We start from the raw sequence: 15,751 nt of genomic DNA, 5'->3' as shown, positions 1-15,751 counted from the left end.
CTAGAACCCAGGCCTCTAAATTAGAATGCTAAGCGCGACCTCTACCACTGAGCCATAACCCCAGCATATTTCAAACCTTTTATTGCCAAATAAAAATAATCTTTTATTGAAGATGTCTTGGGATGAGGAAATTTTTAGCAGCACCTAAAGGAAGAAATAAATCATTGCAATAAGGTTCAGAATGGGTGAGAATGTAGTAAAAGCAAAAGCAAAGGGACCCACCAGGGTGATATAAAGAATATTTTAAACTGCAAACATCTGAGCCAGAGCAGATGCAGAAAAAAAATCTTCCTGGAACCGACCAGTCTGTGGTTACACAGTGCAGCCCCCACAAAACACAGATACCGTGCATGGCCCTCCAGGGAGGCTCCTGAATGGGACAAGGCTGACCCTGAGCACACAGAGGTACAGCTTCAGCGGGCACGGGCTTCCTCTCAGGGAGCTTTCAGCCAAGGAGACTGACCTTGGCTCAGAACAGAACCTTCCAATTTCCCCTTTGAAGCCCTAACCACTGTCACTTTTGTTGTGAAAATTAAATGAGATAAAAGGTTTAATAAACACTATTATTAGGTAAACTTCTTCTTGCTGTTGTTGTTTTTATTTTTTGAGACAGAATCTTGCTATGTAGCCCAGCCTGGCCTCGAACTCACAGCAATGCTCCTGCCTCATCCTCCAGGGTGCTGGGATCACAGGTATACACCACCACAGCCAGCTACATAAACTTATTTTATTGAAAGTATATAATGATAACTACTCTTGTTACTCTACCATTTCTTTAACTATATATTTGTTGTTGTTGCTGCTGTTGTTTTATTTTTGTTTTTGAAACAGGGTTTCTCTACGCAGCCTAGGCTGGCCTTGAACTCACCACATCCTGGGGCCTTCTTTAGCCTCCCAAATGCTGGGATTATAGGCATGCACTACCACACCCAGCCTCTAACAGCTCTTCAGAAATGTCTCTGTTTTGCAGGATATGGCGGCATACACCTATAATCCCAGCACTCAGGAGGCTGAGGCAGGAGGGTTACAAATTCAAACCCTAACCTGGTTAATTTAGTCAGACCTTGCCTCAAAATAAAAAATAAATGGGGTTTTATACAATGGAGTACTACTCTGCATAAGTAAGAATAAGCTTGAGATATTTCTAGCTAAAAGGATATACCTTGAGACCATATTCCTAAGTGAGATAAATCAAACACACATGTTTAAATATCACAGTTTCTCTTGTATGAGAAACTTAAAATGGAAATAAAGATCAAAATGTATAACAGATAGTGGAAAATGCTCAAATGAGAAGGGGAACAAGAGAGTAAGGAGGGGGAAAAGAAAGAAGGGACCAAAAAACAAAAAAAGGAGAGGATAAAGATAAAAATGGAAACAAAACTTTGGTAAATAAGGAGAGGAAAAGGGGTCAAATCTGAGGGGAATGGAAAAAAAAATAAGAAGAAAGGTAAGTTGTGTATAGGTATAAATTTCTCATGAGGAATGTTATCATTATGTATATCTAAAATGTACCAATAAATGTTTTGCTTCAAAAAAATTAATGGGGTATGGTAGTGAGGGCTGGAGATATAGTTTAATACTCTCTAGTTTTAATCCTCAGTACAATAAGAAAAGAAAGAAAGAGGGGCCAGGGATTTAGTTCAATGATTCCACTACCTGCCTTGCAAGTGCAAGTACCCAAGTTCAATCCCCCGTACCTTAAAAGAAAATGAAAGAAAGAAAAGCCACTGACTTAGAGGCAAAAAACAAACAAACAAACAAAACAAAGAAAAAAAAGAAAGAAAGAAAAGAGAAGAAGGAGCTGTGCATCATGGCTCATGCTTGTAATCCCAGTACTCAGGAGGCTGAGGCAGGAGGATCCATGTGAGTTCAAGGCCAGGCAAGCCGAGCTACATAACAAGTTGAAGGCCATCCTGAACTACATAGAGAGACCTTGTTTTTTTTTTGTTTTGTTTTTTGTTTTAAAGGAAGGAAAAAAAATAGAAATTGTTATTTAGGTAGCTCTGTAGCATCGCCTCAGATCTGGGGAAGTTTTTGTTTAATTACACTGACTTTTTAAAAGCAACACTTTGGAGCCCGTGATTTAGCTCAGTGGCATTGTACCTGCCTGGCAAGTGCGAGGTCCTGAGTTTGATTCCTGGTATGAAAATAAAACAACCAAAACCAACAACTTTATTGAATAACCACATGCTATAAAATTCACCCTTTTACAAGGTAACATTCACCTGGGCATGGTGTTGCACATCTGTAATACCAGCACTCTGGGAGGCTGAGGCAAGAGAATTACAAAATTGAGCCCAGCTTTGAAAATTTAGTGATTTAGCCAGGAATGGTGGCACCCGCCTGTAATCCCAGCACTCTGGAGGCTGAGGCAGGAGGATTGCTATGAGTTTGAGACCAGCCTGAGCTACATAGTGAGTTCCAGGTCAGTCTCAACTACATAGTGAGACCCTGTCTCAAAAAACCAAAAAAAAAAAGAAAAAGGAAAAATAAAATTTAGTGATTTAGTGAGACTCTCAAAATAATAAAAAGGGAAGACAGCTGGGGATATATCTCAGTGTGAAGATCCAGGATTCAAACCTCAGTATTCCCAATTGCAAAATCCAATGGCTTTTTGCATAGTTTTGCAAGCATCATACAACTAATTTCACTATCTGCTATGAAGGGCGGTGCATTTTCACCATCCTGCAAAGACACTAAGCAACTCCATAGGCATTAGCAGTCACTCCTCAGCTCTGACAGCCAGTATTCTACTTTATGCCTTGATAGGTTGGCCTATTCTGGACATTCCATGTAAATAGAAACTTGTATATGTTTTTGATCCCAAACTGGATCCTTTTCCCTTTTGGAATTGTGAAAGTGAGGTGGGAGCCTATAGAAAAGGGTAGAGAAAGAAAGGAGGGCTAGCCTGCCTCGGAGCCCGTTTTCTGGACTAGATCTGAAATAAACAAGGAAACACCTGGGGAAAAAGAGGAAGACCCAGGCCCAGACAGTGGACATCTTCCCTCCTTCTGGGACTAGATCCACCTTCCGAGTTGAGCATTAGTCCAAGACCAGGATGCCCTGATCTAAATACAATGGGAAAAGTAACAAGGCAAACCAGCTGTGGTGGCTTTATCTAGATGTACCCGCAAAGTCTTGTGGGCTTGTAGGTGGGGCTTTTCAGATCTGGCTGGATCTAGACCATGTGATATTGGGATAAAGGTTGTGTGGAACTAAATTAGCCTATTGATGAGCCGGGGACTTAGCTCAGAGGTTCCTCTGCCTGCCTTGCAAGCCCAAGATCCAGAGTCTGATTCCCGGTACCAGCCACACACACTCAAAAAATTAGTCCACTGATTTAAATTGGCATAATTCTGGATGGCACCACCCAAAAAAATGAAGCCTGGATGAGGGAAAAGGGAAAGGCAGGGTGGCTCCTTGCTGTTTGCTGCTCACTGCCTCCTGCCTGTCATACCACGGACTATCTCTCTTCGGAGACGCCTCTCTGCTGTTCCACCCTGACCTGGAGTCAGCCAACTACGGACTGAAACTTCTAGAAACTGTGACTTGAAGTGCACCTTTCCTCCTTTAACTTGTGGGTATTGGATATTTTCTTCCCAGCAAGTAGAAAACTAACTGTGACATTAGCTTATCACAGTAAGTCCCTGGGACTATACCCTGTGTCTTTTGCAGCCCTTGACTGACCCAGCCCTAATTACTATGTCATTGATCCCAGACTGGGGATTGAACCCAGGGTTTTCCACACTGAACTACATCTATCCCCAGCTCTTTTTATTTATTTTTATTTTTATTTTTTGAGACAGGATCTCACTGTGTCACATCCAAGGGCACACACGGCTGGGATCAGGAACTCAACACTAGTAACGAATTAAAGGAGTGAAGTTTAAAAGAAAAATACTTTATTTGAAAAAAGGGGGAAAGGAGAGGAAAGACAAGCTACCCCAAAGAGTAGGGGGCACCAGAAAGGTGGATACTCATGGGCAGTTGTCTTTAGCTTCCTTTTATCAGGTGAAAAAGACCCTCTCACCCAGGTGGATATATGGAACTTGTCATACCTTGATTGGCTCCCTAAATTGCCGTAGATGAATCTCAAGTCATCAGACCCTCACCTGGATGCCATCACCTGTGCACATTCCTAGATGGGCTTTTGTTTGTTTTCCTTTTGCCCATGCATCCTTGTCAGGGCCTTATGTCTGGAATATATAGTTTGGTTAGGAGGAGCCTTACATATAAGGTTGATTAGAAATTAAGTAAGGGGATAAATGTATACCTGGTGCAGTAATATAGTGACCTAGAGTGAGGGAAAAAAATACAGTATATAATTCATATAGATGTACAGGTTTGTGTATTTTAATATACTAAATAAGAGTTCTCTTTGAAGTGACTGTTCCTTGTCTCCTCTACATTTCATTAGAGGTAAATGACGGGCGCTTAGTTTTGAGCACCTGGTTTCACATATGCTCTGCCCGTCTACCTTCCCTCCTGCCTTGTTTTTTTGAGACAGTGTCTCACTATATAGTTCAGACTGACCTGGAACTCACTGTGTAGCTCAGGCTGGTCTCAGAGTCACACGATCCTCCTGCCTCAGCCTCCCGAGGGCTGGGATTACGGGCATGCCCCACCATGCCCCGGCTAGAACCTCTTGTCTTGTCAATTGCTTCCATTACTGAAGTTTCAACTCTTTCTAGGCAGGATTAGTCAGAAAGCTCAATGAGACCCTTATTTCCCTGACTACAGACCCCTTTTCCCTACAACTATATAGTTCAGGCTGGCCTTGAACTCACTAATTAACCCAGGTTGACCTCAAATTCACAGTAATCCTCCTACCTCAGTCTCCACAGTGCTGGTCATAGGTGTTCACCACCATGCCCAGCTATTTATTTTTATTTCAAAACAGGGTCTTGCTAAGTCACTTACATTGCCCAGGTTGGGTTTCAATTTTCCAGCCTTCTGCCACAGCCTCCCAGAGTGCTGGGATTACAAGCATGCACCACCACACCTGCCCTTGTGGTTCTTTCTGGTTATTGTTATGACAGTTGTCAAGTATCACGGCCTGGATGTGTGTGTGTCATTTAGCATGAAGACAGGATTATAATGAAGGGAGAGGTTGTCTGGGGTCACTCTGACAGCCATCTTAGATTCAACCAGTCTGGCTGGCCTATGGGAAGAGGAGCCTCTGGCTTCTGGGTGTCTTCAAAGATAAACAAGACCAGGGAAGGGTAGAAATTCAGCTAGCTAGTGCTGTAAAGTGACACTGAAGCCCCAAACTGACTCCCAGAGCATGGAGCATTTCCTAGTTTGCCCTCCTCCTACTCCCTTCTCTTTAGTTTTCTTGTCTTATAATATGATCCAGTTATTAAATCAGCCATAATCACACAGTGAATAAAACACAAAACCAGGAATTCTTTCAGATCTTGCAAGTAGTAGAGAGGTGGATTACTTAATATGGATTGAATATTTTTCTGTTCTAAAAAGATAAAAGGATTTAAGAGAAATTTATTCTTTTAACTATAAGAAAGTTGCAGCTTCCTGCGGTGGTACATGCCTCTAATACCAGCCTTCCGGAAGGCTGAGGCAGGAAGATGACAAACTCAGTTCAGCGGGGGCAATTTAGCAACTTAAACACTGACTCTAGATAAAAAATAAAGAAAGGGCTGGAGATATAGCTCTGTGAATCCCAAGTCTCACACACACACACACACACACACACACACACACACACACACACACACGAAGAAAAATAGTTGCCACTATCAGATTTTGGAGTAATTGTTTTCTAATAGGTGATGAGTAAACCTCCCTTGACATATATCTTTTGCATTTTATTCCTGTCTTATCATTATAGTCAGTGGACAAACACTCAGCCTGGAAAGAATCCGAATTTATTTGAATATGCAGACTTTGAATGATCCTAGACTGCCAAGCCTCTCAAAGCTCCTGGTTCTCTATTCAGTCCATGTCCAACTGTTTTTGCTTGTTTCTAAGACAGCAGCCAGTACTCTGCACCCAGGGAATCTCATTATGGTCAACAGTGAGTTTTCTTCTTCATAGTTCTCCAAAACCCACTTGCACTACCACGCCATGTGGAGAATTTCTGGAATATCCTTTGCTGTCTATTTTTAAAGAAAACAATCATTCGATGATACTTATTAAAGCTCATTAAAGGCTGACTTATTAAGCTTATTAAAGGCTGACTTGGTGTTTTCTAAGAAAAATTTTACTAGTGTATGTTTGCAGTGCACTCATCAGGGGAGTTGGTAAGTACATAATACATCTTAATCCTTTCCTCACCCTTTTTGTCCCCTTCCTCCATCTCATGGTTTTACTTCATGTATTTTTGTTGTTGTCGTTGTCGTTTTGGTTGACTTTATCTGGACCATCACAATAGGCATAGGGACCACTGTAGTGGGATTTTGCAGGGGTGGAAGAGATTGGGCTCAATCCCAAATACAGCTCTGGCAGGTGGGAATATAGCTGAGGAACAAGGCGGGAGTCAGTAAGTGGGAAAGTACTAAGAGGAAGTCTGAGGGGTGAGGGAGGAGATTCTGGCTAAACTGGTGGATCTAACAGTGCAGAAGACTGGCTAGTATGATAGGACATTTCCTTAGTAAAGCTGGTCCGACACTGAGAGTGGGAAGCTCTTGCTAGACTGACTTAGCAGGCTTCTTGCTAAAACTGGATTTTGTACTGGGCATGGTGGCCCATGCCTGTAATTCCAGCCCTCAGGAGGCTGAGGCAGGAGTATCATGGAGAGTTCAAGGCTAGTGTGGGCTACATAACAAGACCTTACCAAAAAGAAAAGAAAGAAATGGATTTTACAAAGATGTACACGGATGGATGGGGCTATGGAAGGTTTAGGAGCCTGATGAGAGTTTTGTCAAGCAAAAGATCTCAGTCACAGCAACTTTGCCTTCACTGCCCTGCACACTGCTCCCCTGGGGCTTGGAGTTCAGCACTGTTTGCTCTCACCTTGTCGGATGTGACAGCTACAGGAGCGTAGCCAGTTTAAATCCGGGTCCGCAGCCCTGCGTGGGCAGTGCTGACTGCTGAAGGTGAGACCTTGGGGGAAATGTGAGTTCTTTACTCATCATTCTCACCAGTGCAGTCCTTGTCGGGACTCAGGGTTGGACTCTCATAAGGCCAGCTGTAGCCGGGGGCAGTGTTTGCACACACTGGGTGAGCTCTGTGGCTTCGCTGGCAGTGAGTGATTTTGATTTAGCTAGACTGGTGCAGTGATGGTAATGTTCTCTGCGTTTTCATTTCGAGTTCATTTTCAAACCACCACATCCCTGAATACCTGGGCACACTCGGAATAGCAGAAAAATAGAGATTGGATGAGTTTGACACACAGGGGAGCGGGAGTCCTTCCTAGGCTTTGTACAAACGCTCTCACTGAGGAGCTCAGTTAGTACCAGTTACAACCTAAAAATGAGCTCACAGAGCAGAACCATCTTATGAGTGTCCCCACCCAGATGACACTGTTGTCAAGGTTCTGTTTCCTACCAAGAAAAGGAGATACCAGTACTTGGGAGGCTGAGGCAGGAGGATCTGGAATTAGAAGCCAGCCTAGGTTACATGGGGAGTTGAAGGCCACCCTGGACTATACACCATGACCCTGTCTCAAATAACCAAACGAGTAGCTGGATATATTGGCGCACATCTGCACTTTGGGAAGATGGTGGTGAGTTTGAGGCCAAACTAGGTTACAAGTGAGTTCAAGGCCAGCCTGAACTTTACAGGGAGACCCTGTCTCAAAACAAACAAACAAACAAACAAAAAATCAATTAAAAAACCAAACCAACCAATCATATTCCCTCAGGGTACATGATGATCACTGATAAATCACTCAACAGACACAGAGAAACGGGGAAAGAAATACCCCCACCTTTTTTTTATCACCGTAGATCTGAAAGCTTCCTACAAAATGGGGACCTAATTTTCCCAGTAAAATTTGTGGTTCTCCTTTCTTGTTTTTGCTTTTTTTTTTTTTTTTGAGACAGGGTTCACTTTGTAATGTAGGCTGGCCTTGAACGTGTTATGGGCTCAAACTCATGATGATTCTCCTGCCTCAGCCTCCTGAGTGCCAGGATTACAGGTGTGCATCACTACACTTAGCTGTAAAATACTATTTTGAAGAATTGGGTTGGGTGTGATGGCTCACATCTGTAATGCCAGCACTCAGAAGGCTGAGGCAGGAGAATCACAGTGAGTTCCAGGCCAGCCTAGATTACATAATGAGTCTAAGGCCAGCATGAACCACATAGCAAGACTTTGTCTCAACAAATAAACAATCCCTCCAAAACAAAACAAAAAAGGGAATTTCCAGTTTTTAAAGGATACCATTCTTCTATTGCACTTGTCAAGTAGTTCAAGTATTTTGTGCTTTTATTAGGGTAACAGGAGTGACTGTTCTGGAATTTGTCATAACATTCTTGGGATGATTTGTTGTCAATTTCTGTACTATTAACTATTTTTTTGAAAGAAATATGGATTTGTTCTTGGTGCATTTACTTTATGGTAAGGGGTAATTGCTTGCTGATTAGGTGGCTATAGGTAGATTTTGAGTTTTGAGGAGTATTTCTCCTTCCTTTTCATTATTTATTTATTTATTGGTATCAGGGATTGAACTCAGGACCTTGTGCTTGCAAGGCAGGCACAGTGCCACTGAGCTAAATCCCTGGCCCACCCCCCCTTTTAATGTATTTGTCATTTCTTTTTAAATAGCAAAACATTTATTGGTACATATCAGGCAGACATAATAACACTCATCATAGGAAATCTGCACCTGTACCTGATGTATCCTACCTTCCATTTCCCTTTTGGAAATGAGCCAGGGATTTTAATCAACATGGGAGATTAAGGATGGAAGTGAATATAGACTTGAATTAAATGTGGTTTTTTGCGAACTACCAGGGATGGAAACATCAAGTAGTTTAAAAACGTTAGCAAGTATGAGCTCATCTTATTGTCTAGGCTGAGGCTGACGGAGGTGAGCACTCTGGCACATTTCCAGAACATCATGTAAAGCTGGCTTTTTCAAGAAGAGCCTTCTAAGGAAGACGAGATACAGTGAACTCTGGTAACACCGAGGGGAACTGGTGTGATTCTGGGGTGGGTTATTTACTCGGTATCTGCGGCTCTCTGGGGGGACCCCGTCCCGCGGGGAATAGGAGATGAGAGCCGCCTCTTATTCGTGGGTCATCAGAGGCCGATCCGATCTTGAATGTCTGTGAAGGAAATCTTTAAGAAGTTAGAGTACACGGCCCAAGTCTGGTTTCTGATCAAAGGCGCTTTATTGGCTCAGCAAAACGATTATATACTGTTATCCCAGGGGGAAGGTTCAGCAAGCTTATTGGACAGTTCAAGCAAATCAATCACATGAGTCACTCAAGCATTTAACCATACAGCAATCAGTATTTTACCAAATGTGGGGAGGGGTAAGTGGGAAGGCGTACATCAACAATTAACCCTATGCAATCTTTAACTTCACAATCCCTAGGGGCAAGTAGGACAGGGAAATACCACCTGCTTCCTGCTCCAGATCCCATGACCCTGTGGTTAGCACAAAGGGCTATTTTTTCTGTAAGATTTCCTGTTTGCCCAGGGGCTAAACCTGCCAAAAGTCACGTACGTAGTCTAGTGGGATTTTTCCACCGAGGCAAAGGCTAAGGTTGAGGGCAGCCATCTTATGCAGGCCCAAGCAGTCTCTCACAGGTATCCCCAACAGTCAGCAGTTGTGCCTAGGACTCAGCCTCAGGTTTTCTTACTCAGCATAAGGAAACTTGTTTTATTATTAGACAGTAACTGGGTACTAGGTACTCTGCTAAGGAATTTAACCCTCATAAAAACCCTGCAAGTAGAAAATAGAGAGATTAAGCATGAAACATAGCTAATAGCCAGTTGGAATCAAGGTTTAAACCTGGTCATTTAGATCTGAGTCCAACTATCCCTTTGCATGGCTTGGATCATTTGTTGTTTATTGAAAATCCACTATCCTTTATTTCAATGTCAAAGTCATTGTTTCAAATGATTAGCATCCATATTGATGATTTATTACCCTTCCTCCTCCTCCTCCTCTTCTTCCCTTCTTTAACTGCTGTGTTACTCTGTTGACGAGGCTGGACTCAAACTATCCTGCTTCAGCCTCCTGTTGTTTTTCGTTTTTGAAACAAAGTCTTGCTATGCAGCCCAGGTGGGCTTTTTTTATGATGATCCTTCTACCTCAGCCTCCCAAGTGCTGGGATTATAGGTATGTGCCACCATCCTATATTCTTCCTTTTTCCTGAAGCTAAACATGTTTGCAGGGGAGGACCTGCATCAGCTTATTTTGTCCCTGTGGAATTTCAAAAGTTTAAAACACTATCTTTCATGTCACCCCATCTCCATCCTTTTCAGTTCAGGCTGCCAGAGTCTCTGTTGGTATAGAATCATCAGAAATTTAATCTGTCTCCTGTGTAATTGCTACTTAAGAGGGAAGGGGGCCTGCATCATCATTCCTCACTACAGTTTACTAAATGTAGCGAGGAGAAGCTGGGCTGAAGTTTCCATACATTGCTTAGAAATCATCTCGGCTAAATATAAAAGTACACTGCTAGCCGGGCGTGGGGGCGCACGCCTGTAAGCCCAGCACTCGGGAAGCTGAGGCAGGAGGATCGCTGTGAGTTTGAGACCAGCCTGGGCTACATAGTGAGTTCCAGGTCAGTCTCAACTACATAGGAGACCCTACCTAAAAAAAAAAAAAAAAAAAAAAAAGTGTATTGCTTACGAGTTCCACTTGCCATGTCATGGTGGAACACGATCCAGCCAAGTTCTCTGCCACTTTATAACAAGGGTTATCTTTTGTCCATGTTCAGTAAGTTCCTCCCTTTGACCTGAGACCTTCCCAGAAGTACCTTTCATTCATATTTCTATTCCTATCTGTTATAATATGTATATTCTCTGTAATACAGCAACATTCTCTCTAATCTCCTTGCTTCTTTCTGGGCTCTCACCAAAATTGCTTTCATATCCACATTTTTACTGATCTGTTAAAGGCAGGCTTGAATCTTTCTATCATAGACCTCAAAATTCTTCCAGCCTCTATTACCCAATTTAAAGCCATTTTCACTTTGTTTGTTTGAGACAATGTCTCCCTGTGTAGTTCAGGCTGGCCTTGATCCTCAAATTTTTAGGATCCTCCTGTCTCAGCCTCTCAAGTGCTGGGCTTATAGGCAAGTGCCACCTCAAGTGCTGGGCTTATAGGCAAGTGCCACCACGTCCAGCTAATAAAGCTGTTTTTATTTTATTAAAAAAAATTTTTTTTTGAGATAGGACCTCACTTTTGGTTCAAGCTGGTCTTGAACTCATATCCATCCTCCTGCCTCAGCCTCCTGAGTGCAAGGATTACAGGTGTGCGTCATCACACCTTGCTTTGAGCTGTTTTTAAAAGAACAGCATTCTTTAACTTTATTTACGGGAATATTATCTCACATTAGTCATTTGTCGGGAACCATTCTACATAATTTTGGGGAAAAATCATTTCACAATTAAATTATGATAGGGCTCTTTGTGATGCTGTGGTGCTCAAGGGCAAGATTACATTAGCTGAAGACATCCTGGGTCTTTGAGAATCGTGTAGAAAGCTTTCACCTGAGGAGGGACAAATTCCTTATCAGCTTGATTTATCCCACCTACTGTTGTAAAAATGGTTTTGCTCATCTCACTGTCCTATTCAACCTAATCCTCAACAGCAGAGCCAGGGATGTAGCTCAGTGGTGCCAAAAACTGCCTGGCAAGCACAAGGTCCTGAATTCAGTCCCTGATACTGAGAAAAAAATAAATCTTCATCAGCATAAGATCCCCATGGACATAGGATTACTGCCACCTTCCAAGTTATCTGATACTTCCTCTGATTATAAAATTCTTGTCAGTTTAGGATTATTGCTGCCCTCTGAGTCATCTGATTCTCCCTATGAACCCAGTAAATAGTGGCAAGCTCAGGGTGCCTTTGTCTTTGCTGCCCAGTGCTGCACTGATCAGGCCCAAAACTCAGCTTTTTCTCTAAATCCTGTTTCCTGTCTTTATTCTTTAATTTGCTTTGTGTTGTAGACCAGGACTCACCGCAGGGGTTCTGGTAACATCCCATCCCCTTTTCTGTTTCCTACACTCATTCTCAGCCTGAAATTCGGAGACATAAATATAATGTGGAGCAGGGGCGACCTATACATATTTCATAATAAGCAAGTATTATTATTGATAATGATGAATTAATTTGCAGTGAGGCTGTCGAAGTCTTTGCTTTCCTTGGAAATACATGAACTTTAGTGCATTAACATTATTTACATTTCAGTGAAAAATATTACTCTTTTAATTGGGGCTGGGGATGTAGTCCAGTGGCACTGCACCTGCCTTGCAAGCACAAGGTCCTGAGTTCAATTCCCAGTACTCCCCCCCAAAGTAGTGGAAACCAGTTGTAGTAGTGCAGGCCTAGAATTTCATCACTCTGGGAGGCTGAGGCAGAAGTATTACAAGTTTGAGCCCAGCCTGAGCAACTCAGCAACTTAGAAAACTCCCTCAAAATTTAAAGAAATGAAAAAGACTGGAGATGCACCTCAGTGCAAAAGCCCTGACTTCAGTTCCCTGCCCGCCTGCAGTTTAAAAGGACGATATTTAAAAATACGGCCTATTTATAATGAAAAGGGAATAAATAAAAAAGCCCCTTTGATGAATGAAGGTTAGGAGTAATTGCTTTATGTAAAGGGAGATATATTTTCTCGATTATGCATCGGTCTGCTCCCATTTTGAGAATTTTATTTCTAGGTTTTGCCTTTATACGGGATATTAATAATTTAGAGTATTGGGCCAGGGACCTGCCTTGCAACCTCAAGGACCTAAGTTTGATCCTGGGTACCAAAATAATAATAATAATGATAATAATAATAATAATAATAATAATAATAATAAATTCAGAGTATTATCAGAGGAGAACAACAGCGTCCTGAAAGTCCTGTTGTGGTCCAAAAACCACATCAAATGAGCAATGATGGAAAGGAACTGTTTGACTTAGAAAAAAAATGATATAAGGGAATTATAATGAGCAACTTCAAATATTTTGAGACTTTTATTTGAAAGAGTGAGGAAATGGATTTGTTTTCTGTTGCTCAGGAAGTGACACCCATCACTGGATTAAGGGCCCACTCCATCTTAATTATATCTATGAAAGTCACGTCCTCAGATTCTGAGTAGGGGTGAAATTTGAGGGGTATGTTCAACCCACTACAAGTTCCAAGTTGAGCAGAGCTTTTAACTCAATACTGTAAACTCTGTACCTCTTGAAGGTGTGTCTTCGTTTTTATCTTCCCAGCTTTTAGCTTGGATTTTAGGATGTAATCCAACAACGTCTTCTGAGCTCTGTACTCCGATGTCTATGGCAGCATCACTCACAATACCCAGAAAGTGCAAACAATTCAGATGTCTACTGTGCGATAAGTGGATAAAGACAGTGTAGTAAAGACGGTTTCATCTAGACGACCCCCGCCTCCCCACAGAGCCCCTGCATTCATAGGCTGGGTTTTGGGGGAGGTGATTATTGAGACTGATGCTCATCAGTGGTTTAGCACATCTATGAATTTATAGCTAAACTGGCTGGAGAAGGTGCTCCCTGGAGGAGTGGCCGGACAGGGTATCTCTCTTTTCCTTCTCCCTTCCCCCCCCCTCTCTGCTTCCTGCCTGCCATGCTGTGAGCATAAGCAATCATCCTCTGCCATGCCTCTCTGCCTTGGAGCCAGCTAACTATGGACCGAGTCTTCTATAAACTGTGAGCCAAAATAAACCTTTCCTCCTTAGAGTTGTGGGTGTTAGGTATTGTATCTCAGAGACAAGAAAGTAAGACAGATTTACACATCGGTTAGACACAATGGGATATTAACCAACCTCTAAAAGAAGTGAAATTCTGACATCTAGGAACTTTTGAAAACATGTTAGTGAAACAAATCAGTCTCAAAAGGACTGTACGGCTCCACTTATATGTGGTACTTAGCACAGTCAAATCCATAGAGACAGAAAGTAGAATAGTGGCTACCAGGGACTGGAGGGAGTGGTAGGGTATTATTATTACTTATATAGCAATAAAGTAAATGTTTGCTGGAAGAACTACCTGGCTTGTGTTCAGAGGATTCTCTTCCCAGGTACCTAGCCCACCAGTCCTCAGCTTCTAGTTCTTTCATGTCCTCACAAAAATAGTAAGAGGAATATAGTTCACTTATGGAATGCACACATATGATAGGCCAGGTGCTGTGGTCAGCAATTTGCATGCATCATATTATTTATTCTGCATAACAACCTTGGAGTAGATATTGAAATATATATTTTACAGACAGGACAACGCATGCTTAGAAAGGGTAAGTAATTTGCACAAGACAACCAGCTCATAAGTGGAACGCAAGGGTTTGAACCTGAGTTTTCTCAGAGACCAGACTGTGTGTCATTTGCAACTTTCTTCACAAGCCTCTCTCAAGCTTGTGTCCCATGCTCTGAAGATCTGGAAGAAAACTGGCCTCTCATATAGTGTCTCCTCACCTTCAGCGGAGGAGGAGAATTAGCTAAGATTTATACAGTGCCTTCTTATGTGCCTGGAAGTACTTCACACATTTTAACTCCTTCAGTCTCACAGCAGGCCTCCAGAGGTGAGGTAATGAGCTACAGGGAGCGTAATTCTCCCAAGGCCACTGAAGTGGGGATGATCCCAGAAAGGTAGAAATAGGATCTTTTAACTACCTACTCCTTTTTTTCTCTAGCAAGAAATCCTCTGATTAATTCCACCGAAAGATAACATGACCAGCACTTCTTATCTTGGGAACAGCGTGCCTGTTTCACATCCCCTGGATGGAACTGTTTCTGGAAAGAGTGTGTGAACAAGCAAAGGCCCCATTCCCCTCTCAGAGGTCCCAGGTCAGCGAACTGTGACTGTACCTTGCCATCACACAAAAATACTTGGGGTTCACCAAGAGACAACCGTTTTCCTTGACTTCCTGCTTGCCCTCTTTGTTGTCTGTGTTCATGAGTTACAAAACTTCTTATTGACAGCATCTGTAAACACAGGCTTCCGCCCAGTAAGTCGTATCAGTGAATAAAGACTAAATGTTCACAAAGCCCAGGGGCCTCATTTCTGCCTTTTTCTTTTTCTTTCTTAAATTTTTATTACTACATGTTCACAATACATAATGATTACATTCATCATAGGGAGTTGGCACACGTACAGCTCTTGATTTCTCGCTCTATTATCTCATGTCTTCCTGGGCCTCAAGTGCTTGCACATTCAAGACCTCGCAGCCCGTTTGCAGCTCTCCTGTATCTTTTGGTGATAAAGCATTCGCACGGTGCTCTTCACCTTTAGCTTACCCCGTTTGGGGTGCTACACGTTCCGTTTCTGTCTCTCCCACTCGGCCTCGGGTCCAGTAGAAAGGTGAGTCCAGAGAATGGCCAGAGGGTCTGAGTGTGTCAGCCGATGCCCTCCTGCTCCTTCCGCCTCGGTTTTTCCTGGAGAGCCTATGCTGCCAGGTCCTGTGAGGTGTCCATGTTAGTAGTTATGGCACGCACACATCTCTGAGCTCCTAAATATTCATGCGGGAAGCCGAGGGCCTATGCTAAAGAGCGGAGAAACAGCAATTCATAAATATTAATAGCAGGCGGCCCACGTGCTCGCAGGGAGGCCATGGCTGTTCACGCGAGGATGACGTCCTGGCCCTCGCGCGTGCCAGGCGGGCAG

Source organism: Fukomys damarensis, unplaced genomic scaffold (genome assembly GCF_012274545.1).
Source record: "Fukomys damarensis isolate Sample0158 unplaced genomic scaffold, DMR_v1.0_HiC HiC_scaffold_16, whole genome shotgun sequence".
Lineage (NCBI taxonomy): Eukaryota > Metazoa > Chordata > Mammalia > Rodentia > Bathyergidae > Fukomys > Fukomys damarensis.
Note: the sequence above shows the minus strand (reverse complement) of the source record.